The 14,090-nt window shown below is 36.6% G+C and overlaps 1 pseudogene across 1 annotated transcript; it reads right to left on the bottom strand.

The window, feature by feature from the left end:
* Positions 1-1,862: 1,862 nt before the first annotated feature.
* Positions 1,863-9,079, bottom strand: LOC149052069 (uncharacterized; annotated as a pseudogene). The gene is made up of 6 exons (XR_016189102.1): positions 8,880-9,079; positions 7,695-7,963; positions 7,489-7,606; positions 6,748-6,852; positions 5,800-6,321; positions 1,863-4,588 (listed from the first exon to the last, which is right to left on the bottom strand). The product of XR_016189102.1 is annotated as an uncharacterized LOC149052069 (transcript).
* Positions 9,080-14,090: the final 5,011 nt, after the last annotated feature.

Here is a 14,090-nt window from a genome sequence, read left to right as displayed (position 1 = left end):
TCACCCCAGGTCCTTGGGTATTACTATTCTCCCCGTATGGGATGAAAATCCGAGCCAAGTTTACCCCTGACTCGTCCGACTTCCATTACACTTCGCCGGCACTTATTAATATTTATTTTGTCCTTACCTATTTGACAGGTTGTTAACTGTTTGGTATTGAACTGTACCAAACATGTTTTGTATTTTTATATAATAAGTTTGTTTGTTAGGAACACACAGTTTCAATGAGGATGTTACAAAGAGCCCTAGAAAACGCTCTTAAAGTTTAAAATCTTTCCTAAAAATTGAAAGATGGAATAGAATATCAACTCGAAGATCAATAATCTTACAATAATAATCGCGAAACATTTTACTTACTTGTTGACTAGGACAATTTACTGTTCCGCCATGCTTATTTAACATCATGTTTATTTCATACTTGAAGTTATTTCCTTATCCACAATGTAAAAAATCTTTTGCGATGGAAGTTCGGTTAAATAACCAATGTAAAGCTATTTCTATTGATTATGAAAGATTGTTTTATTTCTTGATTATTTCTGAGCTATTAAAATATCATCAATGGATTTTATATTATGAAACAGGACATTGAGAACTCTGTTGAACTTAATTTTTCTTTTATAAGGAAAATCTGGCAAACTGAGTTACCGCAGTGACGAGTGTGGGACTCTCATCTCCACAAATGTCTTTGTAAAGCCTTGATACGGGCCCGAGTGGCCCATGGGGACGGTGCTTAACTCCGGTTTTCTTGGCATGAAGCGTATAAGAGTGGATGGGATGCTAGTCCATCGCAGGGTTACCTCCAGCACATTTGCTGATACCCATTTGTACACCAGGTGTACAAAGTGTCTTGCCTAAGAGTCTCGAGGGCCAGGGCTCGAACCCGGACCACCCGATCCGGAGTCGAGCGCACTAACTATGGGGCTACTGCGCCTCCACTTTGGAAGGTATACAAGGTTGTAAAATGAATACATCGTTTGCAGTGGTCTTTCCAAGAAATCTTTTGTTTCCGTGACCGCCGTGTTTTCTCAAGTCCCTACTATTTAATGAAACAGCAATCGCTATCGCTCGCTTAATCAACTTTCTTATGGACGTTAAAGGTCAAAAAAGTGAATAAAAGGAGAATGTTTCTTCATAGGCGACAAAAAAAGAAAAAAACTAAAAAAACTAAAAAAAAGACAAAGCATTTAAATTTTGCAAGTGGTTTGAAGTCTCTTCATCAATTTAGCTTTTAATTTTCAGTCTCTGAAATGACGCATTTCGAAGTTTCTTTAGTAAACCGTTGAGGATGATTTACTAATAGAGACAGAAACAAGGTAAATCTAATTTCTCAAAGCAATAAAAGAATCTTACCATCCTTTTAGGATAATACTTTTTCAAGAACAAAAACCAGGAAGACGAAAAAAATATAGAGCCAAAGTCCCATGTCTTTAAAACTCGGCCAAAAAGGAGCTTTTCTGATGTTAGATAAATATTTGACAAGAATCCGCCGATTAAAATTGCGCTGCTTAGTTAAAGGAGGGGTATGTTTACTTCTCGTCTCAAGGACACTGATAGTATATTGTTTTGCTGCATAGTTAAAATAACTTATGATTTTTTTTCCTGTTTTCTTCCATCGGTTATCTCTATCTTTTGACTCCACTTTCCCACATGTATTATTTCCTACAATCTCAGTTATTTTTTTAATAAACGTTATTCCTTTTGTTCTCGTATTCTTTTTATTTACCATAATTCAAGTTCTGATAGATTTTTTCCGCAGAAGTTTTTTTCTTGTTGTGTTTAAAAGCTTCGAAGGAGAACGTTCTAAAATGTACCTCATTTTTTTTTCCAAGATACGCTAATAGGGTAAGTCCCAAAGTAATCAACATCAAAGGTATCAGTTCATTGTTGCTTCGAAATTATTACATAAATCGCTTTTCGCGAGAGCCGCTTACAAAAACATTCTCAAGTGTGAGGAATTCAGGTCACTAGGTTACGTAGCACAGTGTCTTACGGCCACTTAAAAGCACTTTCTTTGTCAACGTGATCTCCAAGAATCTTTTTTTTATTTTTATTTTGCAAGTAAACTAACTTCAAATTCCATGGTTGACTTAGTTGTGCTAAGTTTAACTAACAAATGTGCAAAAAAGACTGTCATTATTTATCCCCTTGGAAGCGTTAAAAGATTTTATTCCATCCCGATCAAATTTACCCAATCCTCCTTCAGGGCTCAGTAATTTTCGAATGCCCCATCACCATTCATTGAAAGTTAATTGCCAGTCAATTTTCTGTAGCCCTTCCCTTATACTGTGTTGGTGACGACTGACATCCCCTACCGTTCCCCCCTGAAAACCACCTAATCCCCCCAATTCTACCCCCCTCCCCCTAAGTGACATTTAATGACTGGCCCGTAGATAATCGTTAACAAAGCAATGAATACAGCATAATGGATATGGGTAAAATTGAGTGACAGAATGACTCTGTTCCATCTCTATAATAAAACATAACGGAGATGGGTAAAACTAAGTGACAGAACGACTTTATTCCCTCTCTATAATAAAACATAATGGATATGGGTAAAGTTGAGTGCAGAACAACACTGTTGTCTCTATAATATAACAGTAGATATGGGAAAAATTGAGTAACAGAACGACACTGTTGCCTTTCTATAATATAACATATTGGATATGGGTAAAATTGAGTAACAGAACGACACTGTTGCCTTTCTATAATACAACATATTGGATATGGGTAAAATTGAGTAACAGAACGACACTGTTGCATCTCTATAATATATACTAGTGGGATATGGGTAAAATTGAGTAACAGAAAGACACTATTGCAATACTATAATATAACCTAGTGGATATGGGTAAAATTGAGTGACAGAGCGAGACTATTGCCTTTCTATAATACAACAAAGTGGATATGGGTAAAATTGAGTGACAGAACGACATTGTTGCTTCTCTATAGTATAACATATTGGATATGGGTCAAATTGAGTAACAGAACAACACTGTTGCCTCTCTATAATATAACATAGTGGATATGGGTAAAACTGAGTGACAGAACAACAATGTTGCCTCTCTATAATACAACATAGTGGATATGTGCAAAATTGAGTGACAGAACGACATTGTTGCTTCTCTATAATATAACATAGTGGATATGGGTAAAATTGAGTGACAGAACGACATTGTTGCTTCTCTATAATATAACATAGTGGATATGGGTAAAATTGAGTAACAGAACGACACTGCTACCTTTCTATAATACAATATAGTGGATATGGGTACAATTGAGTGACAGAAAAACACTGTTGCCTCTCTATAATACAACATAGTGGATATGGGTAAAATTGAGCGACAGAACGACATTCTTGCCTCTCTATAATATAATATAATGGATATGTGAAAATTGAGTAACAGAACGACGCTGATGCCTCTCTATTATATAACATAATGAACATAGGTAATATTGAGTAACAGAACGACAATGTTGCCTCTCTATTATGTAACATAATGAATATAGGTAAAATTGAGTACCAGAACAACATCGTTGCCTCTCTATGATATAACACAATGGATATGAGTAAAAATTGAGTAACAGAACGACATAATTTCTTCTCTATAGTATAACATATTGGATATGGGTAAAACTGAGTGATAGAACGACATTATGGCCTCTCTATAATATATTCCTCTGGCACCAGTTGTTTGTTCATATTCAGGAATATCTAGCTTTGCTTTCTAAATGTCGATAAAGTTTACACACCTTAAGTCTATCTAGTTCAATTATGGCTTCGACATTTTAAAATCCCCAAAATGGTTGTCAAAGAAACATCCTTTTAAGAAAATTAAAGCAGTTTTCATTGAAATGAACACGACCTAAGCAGTACTGAAAATAAGGCCCGAAAAATTAAGGCCTGCGCGGGATTTGAACCCATGACTTCTGCCATACCGGTGCAATGCTTTACGAACTGAGTTAACAAGCCAAATTAGAGAAGGTCAACCAACATAATGACATACTGTTACTAAAATGCACGATCGAAGGAAAATGAGGAGATCGAGATGAAGCTTTGAGATATGCTAGTTGTTCTGATGTTATTATGAAATAGTCTCTTAGGCAGAAGTCTGTTCTCAACACTTCCCTTTGAAGATAAACCTCGACCTAATGTCCACGTTAAAGAAATATAACGTCCAACGCCCTGATTCACCCTCTCAGTCTGTTGATCTTTTTTTTGAAGTTTGGTAGCTAATGGTTAGTTTACTCTACTGTAACGTTATCGTCACCTGACCATGACCTGCAGAGTTGTAACAACAATCATTATGTTGGTTGTTTCCAGCATTAAACGACCCACCTCCACCGCCACAGGAATTACCTAGGTCTTTACCACTACCTCCCCCAGAGTACCCTCCTCCTCCTCCTCCTCCCCCTGCCCATCCCCAAGCCCCACCTCCTCCCCCAAACCCACCAGTGGTATCGTTGTAACGGGTTCTCCCACCCACCCCTCCCTAAAGAAATCCCTTACCACCCTCTCCACCCTCCCCCACGGTTCCATTGAAATACGCTCCACTTCTTCCACTTGAACAAAAGCCGCCACCACCTCCACCTGAGGAAAAAAATATAATGATACATGGAAATTGATCTAAGGATACGGTAGACCTCCAAGGGCCAATTTTTTCGGAATTTTCTCGGAATTTTTTTTCCATGTAAAACTAAACATTGTTATTTGACATAAAGTTTCGGAGAAAAATTTACGTAAAATATTAAAACACACGTGAGTTATTAAAAAAAGCATATTTTTGAACTGAATTCGCTAGCCGGCCAAATTGTGAATAGCCAATTATAACATGTAAACATAAATGACTCCCGAAGGCTTTCTCAGGGCAAAACTGCTTGATCCTTGAATTTCGATCACGTAAACATCTCCGTTGAGATCTTCGCAATATGTCTGCGTTTAAAACTAGAATGGGAATAGATATAGATGAAAAGGAGAAGAATCCATAGATGAAAGTAAAAAGAAGTCTTTCTGTCTGCATAAGAAGAAATTAAAAGCGGAGTAGCGAAACACATAAAGGCTTGCGGTTTAAGCAATCTTCGCCGCTCGCACTCGGTCAGCGACCATTAAGTTTTGCCGCGACGTGCCCAAGCCGCTTTTAAGTTAAAAATTATAAAAAAAAAAAGATTTGAAATCGAAATTGCCATTCAGCTGAGTTGAACTAAAGGTCTGTCATAGGTAACTAATGGTGGTAACCTGCCGAATATGTTCTTGCTGAGATTCTCTACAGGACGCCTCAGTGTTTCTATTGGCAGTCGGAATTCTGGGTTTTTGCGGTGTTGATATAACTTGACATGTAGTCACCCAAACGCGTAAATTTTCGGGAAAGCAAAAAAAACTAAATCCTTTTTTTTGTGAATGTGCCTTCTTTGAACGAATTAATAAGGTATGTGAACTTTACTAGGATTGCCATGACATTTGGTCCGAAGACTCCCAAGATACCAACTTAGGCTATTTGATAAATTAATGTATAACAATGTTAAATTCTGTGATTGAGGCGAAATTTCATAATTTCTTGTGGGTTTTTAAAATGTTGAAAGATCAGAGGAAGTGATACTTTAAGGAATGTAAAGGTATTTGATGCTTAGAAGGACACTGGGTGAAAACTGTGACCTATCTTTTCATGCTCAATCACAAACTAGCTTACTAACGATATTGCCACCTTATGAGCACTAATCTTGCATAGAAACCAGAAACGTACAAGTTGATTAAGTTGCTGCTAAGGCCATGAAGAGTAAGGAAACATCACAATATAATTTTACCTGAATGAGCGCTGTTATCAGCAGTCTGTGCACCATGTCCATTGCTTCCCCCTGGCCATGATTTGTATCCAGTATTCCCTGTTGTTTGTGTGCTGGCGTCACATCCTCCATGTCTTGAATTAACAATTTGTAAGCCTCCCCCGCCTCCAGCTATGATCAAAGGTGTATTGGCTCCTCTCACAACAAATGTTCCTCCACCACCTCCAGAAGACCACCTCCGTTTGGTTATTCCTCCTTCTTGACCAACAATTATTTGTATGACTTCACCCTTGTTTAGGCGAAATGTTCCAACCATAATCGCCCCTCTTCCTCGGTATTGAACACTTTCGTCAAGTTGATCGTATCCTCCTGCTGCTCCGATCGCTTCTATTCTGTAGTCACCAGTGTACGGCACATTCCACTGTTGAATACCGCCGGACAGTGTAACCTGTCCGTCATGATCTTGACCAGTGTAGTGACTACCCAGCGTCGTTGGACCATACCTACCAGTGGCATTGAGATTTGTAAAGAGGGCTTGGAATGCTGAAAGATAAAAACAAAGTTTACTTCAACCCTTTTTTCATATCACACGTTGTTTAATTCTATTGAGAAAGGTAAAATCTTGATGTAATCTATCATTGTTTTTTGTTTGTGTGCCTGTTCCTTTTTTTTATTATTATAATCAATTTTTTACTCTGAAACTCTTTAAGAACGTAGTAGTAGTAGTCGTAATCGAAAACATGACAGAATTTGTACATTTGGAAATTTGCTTAAACATATTCATGAAAATCTGGCTTGTTCCAAAAGGATATCATGATGCAAGCTATTTCAAAATATAGTTTGATCAACTCGTACACGAATTGTTGGTTATGAACCGGCGGTGTTGGTTGGTGAGAATCCCATCAGAATCTATACAAGTACTGTATAAACGTTGCACTGATTAACAATCAAAACATCTGTCATACTAACTACAACTAAATCCTGGCTTGCATTTGCATGTGTAAGAGCCAATTGTGTTGTTGCAACTTGCATTATAATGACAACCGTCGGTATCACTGATGCACTCGTTTATATCTGAAAAAACAAACAAACAAAATAGTAAATGATGCTCAAGCATAATTATCTTCGAATGAAAGAAAACGCTGAAGTAGAAATAACTCTCTTGAATTCCAAAGGGGAATGGCTAACAACTCACGTTATCACAGAGGACCAGGTATAGAAACTGGGTAATGTGGAAAGACACATAGTCTAGCCCATTCCACGGTTACGGGATTTTCGTACTGCAGTCCACTGCTATCTAGGGCTTTACAAAGAAAGCTCTAGAGGAGAAGAATGCATCCATGTAGTGAGAGGGTTTTTTTGTTTTGTTTTGTTTTGTTTTTCTTTTTACAGAATTTCTGCACGTGTTTGTTTTAACCATTTTGATGATGAAAAAAATTATATATTAAAAGCTTCTTTAAAAAAAATGATTCATGGAGCACTGGAGCTGTTACAAAAATGAGACACTTATTTATACACGTTATAGAAGCAATTACAAAAAGAACAAAATAAATACAAATATACAAATTTATGGAAAGTGAATTCTCCTAATAAAACTGATTGTGTGAGTTAATTGATTTATATTCCCAACTGAACCTACACAAGAAGAGAGGACCAAAAAAAAAAAATTAGAATTAACTTAAATACCGAAAAAGCAAGTTCTCTTTTTACCTTGTTCACATCTTTCTCCCATAAAACCAACTTTGCACATTAAGCAAATGTATCTCTTGTTGGTAAATCCATTAACGCAGATCATATTTTGAGGACAAGGCTTGCTGGAGCACATATTCTACAAGGACAAATTTATTTTCAGCAATATTTTTTATATCGAAAATAAATAAATAAACATCATTAGGTAAAATCCATTTTTCCCGCACCTTTGACGCCCAATACAAATATCCTTCTTGGGGTTTAAGGTCATCAGGATGTTGAGTGTGATCAGAATCACTCAGTTGACAGACCCTTAGGCCATTCTTGTCAGGTGGACCAATGTTCACGGACACACAAGAATTTTCCATGAGGCACCTATTTTTGCAGTCGCTATAAGGCTCAATTCCCATGGTTAAATAGATTTCTTTAAAAACGTGGCGTTGCAAAGCATGTCCTCCAAAGGATTTCAGAAACATAAGACTTCGGCAACCATGGTCTGCAAGGGATTTGCAAGATAAATAATGACAAATGTCATTGACTTTTTGTAACAATAAATTTTTTTAAAATTAGTGACAGGAATTGCGAGCATATATCACCAAAGCGCCTAAATCACAGACGAAATTAAAAGAATCTGAATGGTACATGACAATCCTGATGCTTGAGTGGCTAGAATGATTTCTCTGTTAACCAAGAATTGACACGATTTGTCTTTCTCGATGGGTATTAAAAAAAATTATGCAGAAAGAGGGAGTTTTTGAATCAACAAAACAAGCTACCTATTTCCACTAACTCAATGCAAAATATATCTGTACAATAGACCCCAAAGTGATTGAAAATTCGTTTTAAAAAGTGAAGTAAATATCGCTTTTCGGTTGGCATCAATTTTTCTTTAAAATAAACGAAATATTCAATGTCTCTCTGACAGAGAAAATTGGAACAAGAGCTTAATGAAAACATCAACACCAAGTTGTCATTGCTTTTTTTTATTTTTTTTTTTTTGCATAATACCCCATTGCGAGCAGCTGAAAATTGATCGATTTTCGTAACCTGTCCTAAAATCATTGACTGGCGTAAAGTTTTATCAATACTCCTGCTTCTCTTAGCTGCAACTAAAATTGCAGGCGACCTTATAAATGATTCAAGTAAAGTTTTTTTTAAAATAGAAACTACGAAAAAATTCCAAATTAATTTGGACTTCAAAGTTGGCAGATTGAGGTTAGCATTGAAATAAAAGTCAATACAGACATGAATGTTCAAAAAGTACGTAGTCTTTCGCCTTAAAGAAATACGCTATGATATTTCTTTAAACATCTAAGAATTTCATTTCTGCCCTATGCCAAAAGATGATTTAGTGCAATTCTGAATCAAAGTTGGCTGAGGTTTAAGGGATAGAAGAGAGTATAACTTCCTACCTTTGTTTCCTTCCATGGAGCAGTGAAGCCATGCTCCTAACGGAGCACATAATAACAACAAAGATAAAATTAGAAAACTGTTCCCTTCCATTGATCGCTTAGTCACAAGTTTTGGATCTCACATCTAAAGGCAAGCGCGAAAATTTCACGCATTATCAATGTTTCCCAACTCTTAGAAATATCCAGCACTGAAAAACTGGACTTCTAGGCTGTCGACCGAATATTTTCACGGTTTTGTTTAACCAGAGAATGACAATGTTAATTTTCAGCCCGCGACAGATCCGTAAAGAAGATCAACGGAGCTGGGCTTTGGGTGAGAAAACCGCCAACTGGAGTATGATGCGTGCTATGCATTCAGACACGTACTTATTGTATAATTTAACCTTATTCATCCATTCGACCAATAACAAAACGTCTCCTAAAACTTGTCATAACACACGCGAAAATTCAAACAGTGTGATGAAACTTCACAAATGTTGAAAGGCTGAGGTATTCAGTTTAAGCAGAAAGGCACGAAGTAACAACAAAAATCTGAGTTTTAAGTAAGAGTTTTTGATAAGATTCAAGTTTCGAAAAATTACTGCCAATTACACTTGAAATGAATGCTGAGCTGCATGAAATTCATACATTTTTGATTAAGCAGCGGTCCCTGTCTAACGGAAACAAAACAATTCTGAAAAACTTGAATCAAAACAGAAGCTCACTCAGCTGCTTAATTTCCAGTCTTTGATGGGATTGTGTATTCTTATTTTGCAGGAAACCTTTGGAAGGTACACAAGGTTGTAAAATGAATAAATCGTTTGCAGTGGCCTTTCCAAGAAATATTTTGTTTCCGTGACCGCCGTGTTTTCTCAAGTCCCTACTATGTAATGAAACAACAATCGCTATCACTCGCTTAATCAACTTTCTCATGGTTTTATATATTTTGCGGGCAGATTCTGTTTACTTCATCTTTCATCAAGCATCCCTTTCGAAGTACCCCAAGAAGACGATTGGCATTCAATTGTTTTTAACCAATGTAAAATTTCGGCGAAGAAATCTCAAAAACCATGGCGTTCTTCCACTATAGCCGTTTCAGATGTCCCGCGGTTTCGGCACACAACTTTACAAGCTCACATCCATTATGCAGTTAGCCATGCAGTCTAAATTAGGCCAAATCCGTTTAAAACCTTGTAGTTGTTATTGATTGGGTTAAAATCTCTGTGTACGGTTTCCCAGGCCTAATTTTTAGCTTTTTAGGTTTCCTTAAAACACCTGCCACACAGGAACACAGACATTCCGTGCACAGGCATACGAACATTTTGGATGAAGAGTCTTTCGTACGTATTCGCTAAAGTTATTGTGGATTTATAACGCATTTGGATCTTCATTTCACCTAGCCTGAAATAATTGTAGCTTTACAGTTTTTTTGCGCTTTATCGGTCTTGAAATTTGTGTTGTTACGATAAAACGGCTCATGAAAAACAGCACCAGTAAACAACCCTTATGTAATTAAGGTCAAATAATGGCCTAATGGAATAAATGCTCTTAAAATGTACGACCTTAAAGTTTGTAAAAAGCACCCGTTAAATGTTCGTAAAATGCGACTGTTAGCTATAACCGCTGTATATATATATTTTTTGTATTGTGTATATAAGGCAAATAAAAGATGAGGAATGTTCTTAAAATGCACGACCTTAAAGTTGTCGTAAAACGCGAATGTTTAATGTTCTTAAAATACGACTGTTAAATGTTCATAAAAGCGACCGTTTAATGTTCGTAAAGGCGACCGTTTAATGTTCGTAAAATGCGTCTGTTAAATGTTCGTAAAATGCAACTGTTAAATGTTCGTAAAAGCGACTGTTTAATGTTCGTAAATGCGACTGTTATATGTTTGTAGCAAGCGACCGTTAAATGTTAGTAAAATGCGACTGTTAAATGTTGGTAAATTGCGACTATTGAATGTTCGTAAAAAGCCACTGTTAAATGTTCGTTAAATGGGACCGTTAAAGGTATATGTTTTTTTTTTAAACAGCGTTGACGTAATTTCTCACGGAGGACAGCTCACAAGTTTTCGCAGGCTTTGCTTCCAAAACCTGCACTCATCGGGGTTATTAGTTTTATAGCCTGAAGGAAATACATAGATTTATCTTTTTTAGGATCAGTGGTGGCTGGGTGTGTATATAAGAATCTGCAAGACACACTGCCGAGAATTCAACCCAACAGCAATGGAACAGAAAGCACAACGTAACAATATTGTCTTCTTTGTGTTCAAAACACCTGGCCCTGGTTGTTCGAAGGATGATTAACGTTATCCTCTGAATAATTCGCTATCCAGCAGATAGGAGCAAAACATTTTGTTAAGAGTCGCATTCTACGAAAATTGAACGGGCGCTTTTTACGAACATTTAACAGTCGCATTTTACGAACATTAACAGCCGCATTTTACGAACATTTAAGGGGCGCTTTTTACAAACTTTAAGGTCGTACATTTTAAAAACATTTATTACATAAGGCCATTCATTTGACCTTGATTACATAAGGGATGTTTCAGTTCTAGTAATGTTTTATATAAGCCATTTTGTCATAAATTTAAATGGCTCTGTTACATAGTGCCTTCGGCCCAGATACTGATATTGATCCAATATATGTATAATACGCCTGTTAAATGTTCGTAAGATACGCCCGTTAAATGTTCGTAGTAAGCGACTATTAAATGTTCGTAGCAAGCGACCGTAAAATGTTCGTAAAATGCGACTATTGAATGTTCGTAAAAAGCGATTGTCGATTGTTCGTAAAATGCGACCGTTAAATATATGTATAATACGCTCGTTAAATGTTAGTAAAATACTACTGTTAAATGTTGGTAAAATGCGACTATTGAATGTTCGTAAAAATTCTACTGTTAAATGTACGTAAAATTCGACCGTTAAATATATGTATAATACGCTCGTTAAATGTTCGTAAAAGGCGACTGTCAAATGTTTGAAAAATGCGACTGTTCAATGTTCGTAAAACACGACTATCAAATGTATGTGAAATGCAACGGTTAATTGTTCCCATTCAATTAAAAAAAGCATATCAATTAAACTCCTCGCTTGTTGGTGATTATAGTAGACCTTAAAAGCTGCACAAAAACAACTTTTTTACAAATTAAACTTGTAACGATCACTAAGAACCGTTCAATTTGATCATCAGTTATTTACTATAGGTTCATATATATTTTCATTAAGATCAAATACTTTATTGGACGTTTTGGTGTGAAGCATCGCTGAACATTTTTACGAGTTCTGCCGTATACGAAGAATATAAATATCGACAGATATACAGCATTTACCTCGCATTTTACAACCACTGGCGATTACCTCACAGTCAGTAACGGAGGGACTGGTTGAAAGAGCGCGCTCTATCAGAGTTTAAAACATACAGCCGAGCTAAAGCTGTCACGCCATCTGCGAAAGTGTTCTATGTTGGACCATTTCCCGGACTTCTCTCTTGCTTTTTTTCGTAAGTGAAATTTCGGAACAACCCAATCGGAAAGTAATCACAGAATAACCAAACGAAGATTTGTAATCATGGTAAGCGTCGCAATTTACATTACCATAACCTGAGCAGAGACAAAACTCCCCATTTGTGCCGTAGCCGCTTCCTTGGTGCGTTGCAACAGAACAGAGCCTAGTAAAGGCTTCTCTATTTGTAAATAGATACCGAGCCAGACGCTGTTAGGATCACATGAATATGTGCTATGCTTTTTGGCTTCTTGTGATAATTTGCTTTGCATTGATCGTCAGGCAAACTTTTTACAATTAAAAAGACCTACAAGCATTTTATTATAAAACACCTCTTTTTTATGAACGTTATTAACAATTTCTTCAACCTGCGCAGACTTACAGGATGCATCCTGTGTTTCTTTCTTACTTCATTCATTTTTTAATCTTTTAAACGTTATATTAATAAAAAGAAGAAAATTAATGAAAGCCAAAATGCAGCATTTAATTCGCCGCTAGTCACGATTTTCGGAGCAAATACGAAACATTCGCGCATTTTTAATGCTTGCGAACTCTGTGAAATATCCAGCACTGAAAGATTAGACTTCTAGGCCATCAACCGAATGTTTTCACCGTTTTATTTAACCAGGGAATGATAATGTCAATTCCTAGACTTCGACAGAGCCGTAAAGACGATCAGCGGGGCTAAGCTTCGGGTGAAAAACTGCCAACTGGAGTATGCGTGTCATGCATTCAGGCACCCACTTATTGTTTATTTTACTTAATTAATTAATTACTTCGACCGATAACAAAACGTCTCCTAAAAAATTGCCATTACCACGCGAAATTTTAAGTTAGAGTTTTTGATACAGACTATAGTTTTGAGTAATTACTGATACACCTGAAATGATGCAGAGCTGCATTAAAATCTGACATTTTTGATTAAATGGTGGTCCCTGTCTAACAAAAACAAAACAATCCGATCAGCTTGATGAATATCAACAAGTGCAAATGGTCAAGATGGCCAAATTTATAAAAAACTTGGAAGGAAAAACTGAAGCTCATTAAGTATGCTTTATTTCCAGTCTTTGATAGGATCGTGTATTCTTATTTTGCAGTTAACTTCTTGGAAAGTACACAAGGTTTTAAAACACATACATCGTTCGTAATGCTCTTTCCATTAAATATTTTGTTTCCATGACGATTGTGTTTCTCAAGTCCCCACTATTTAATGAAACAATAATCAGTTCAATCTTTTCTTCACACTCGTTTAATTAACTTTCTCATGGTGTTAACTAATTGCGCGCAGATTCTTTCAATTTCATCATTCCTTAAGTATCCCTTTAAAAGAGCCACAGGTAGACGATATGCATACGATAGTTTTTAACCAATGTAAGCCTTTCAGGGAGAAATCTCAAAAAACATTTGGTGTTTTTCCATGATATCTGTTTCAGGTGTCCCGCGGCTTCGGCACCAAACTTTAGAAGCTCGTGATCACATTCATTATGTAATTAGCCACGCAGTCTAAATTAGGCCAAATTCGTTTAAATTTGTTTAAAATCGTGTGGTGTTCATTAATTGGGTTAAATTATCTATGGATCGAATCCCTTCAGGCCTAATTTATAGCTCTGTGGGATTCCTTAAAACACCTACTTCACAGGAACACAGATATTCCGTTCACTAGCATACCTGAAGAACTGCAAGGTGTCATAGGCAGTCATCTTGGAAAAGGTTGCATACTTCT

Source organism: Pocillopora damicornis, chromosome 1, assembly GCF_964200805.1.
Source record: "Pocillopora damicornis chromosome 1, jaPocDami1.2, whole genome shotgun sequence".
NCBI lineage: Eukaryota > Metazoa > Cnidaria > Anthozoa > Scleractinia > Pocilloporidae > Pocillopora > Pocillopora damicornis.
This window is presented reverse-complemented; position numbering and strand designations above follow the sequence as displayed.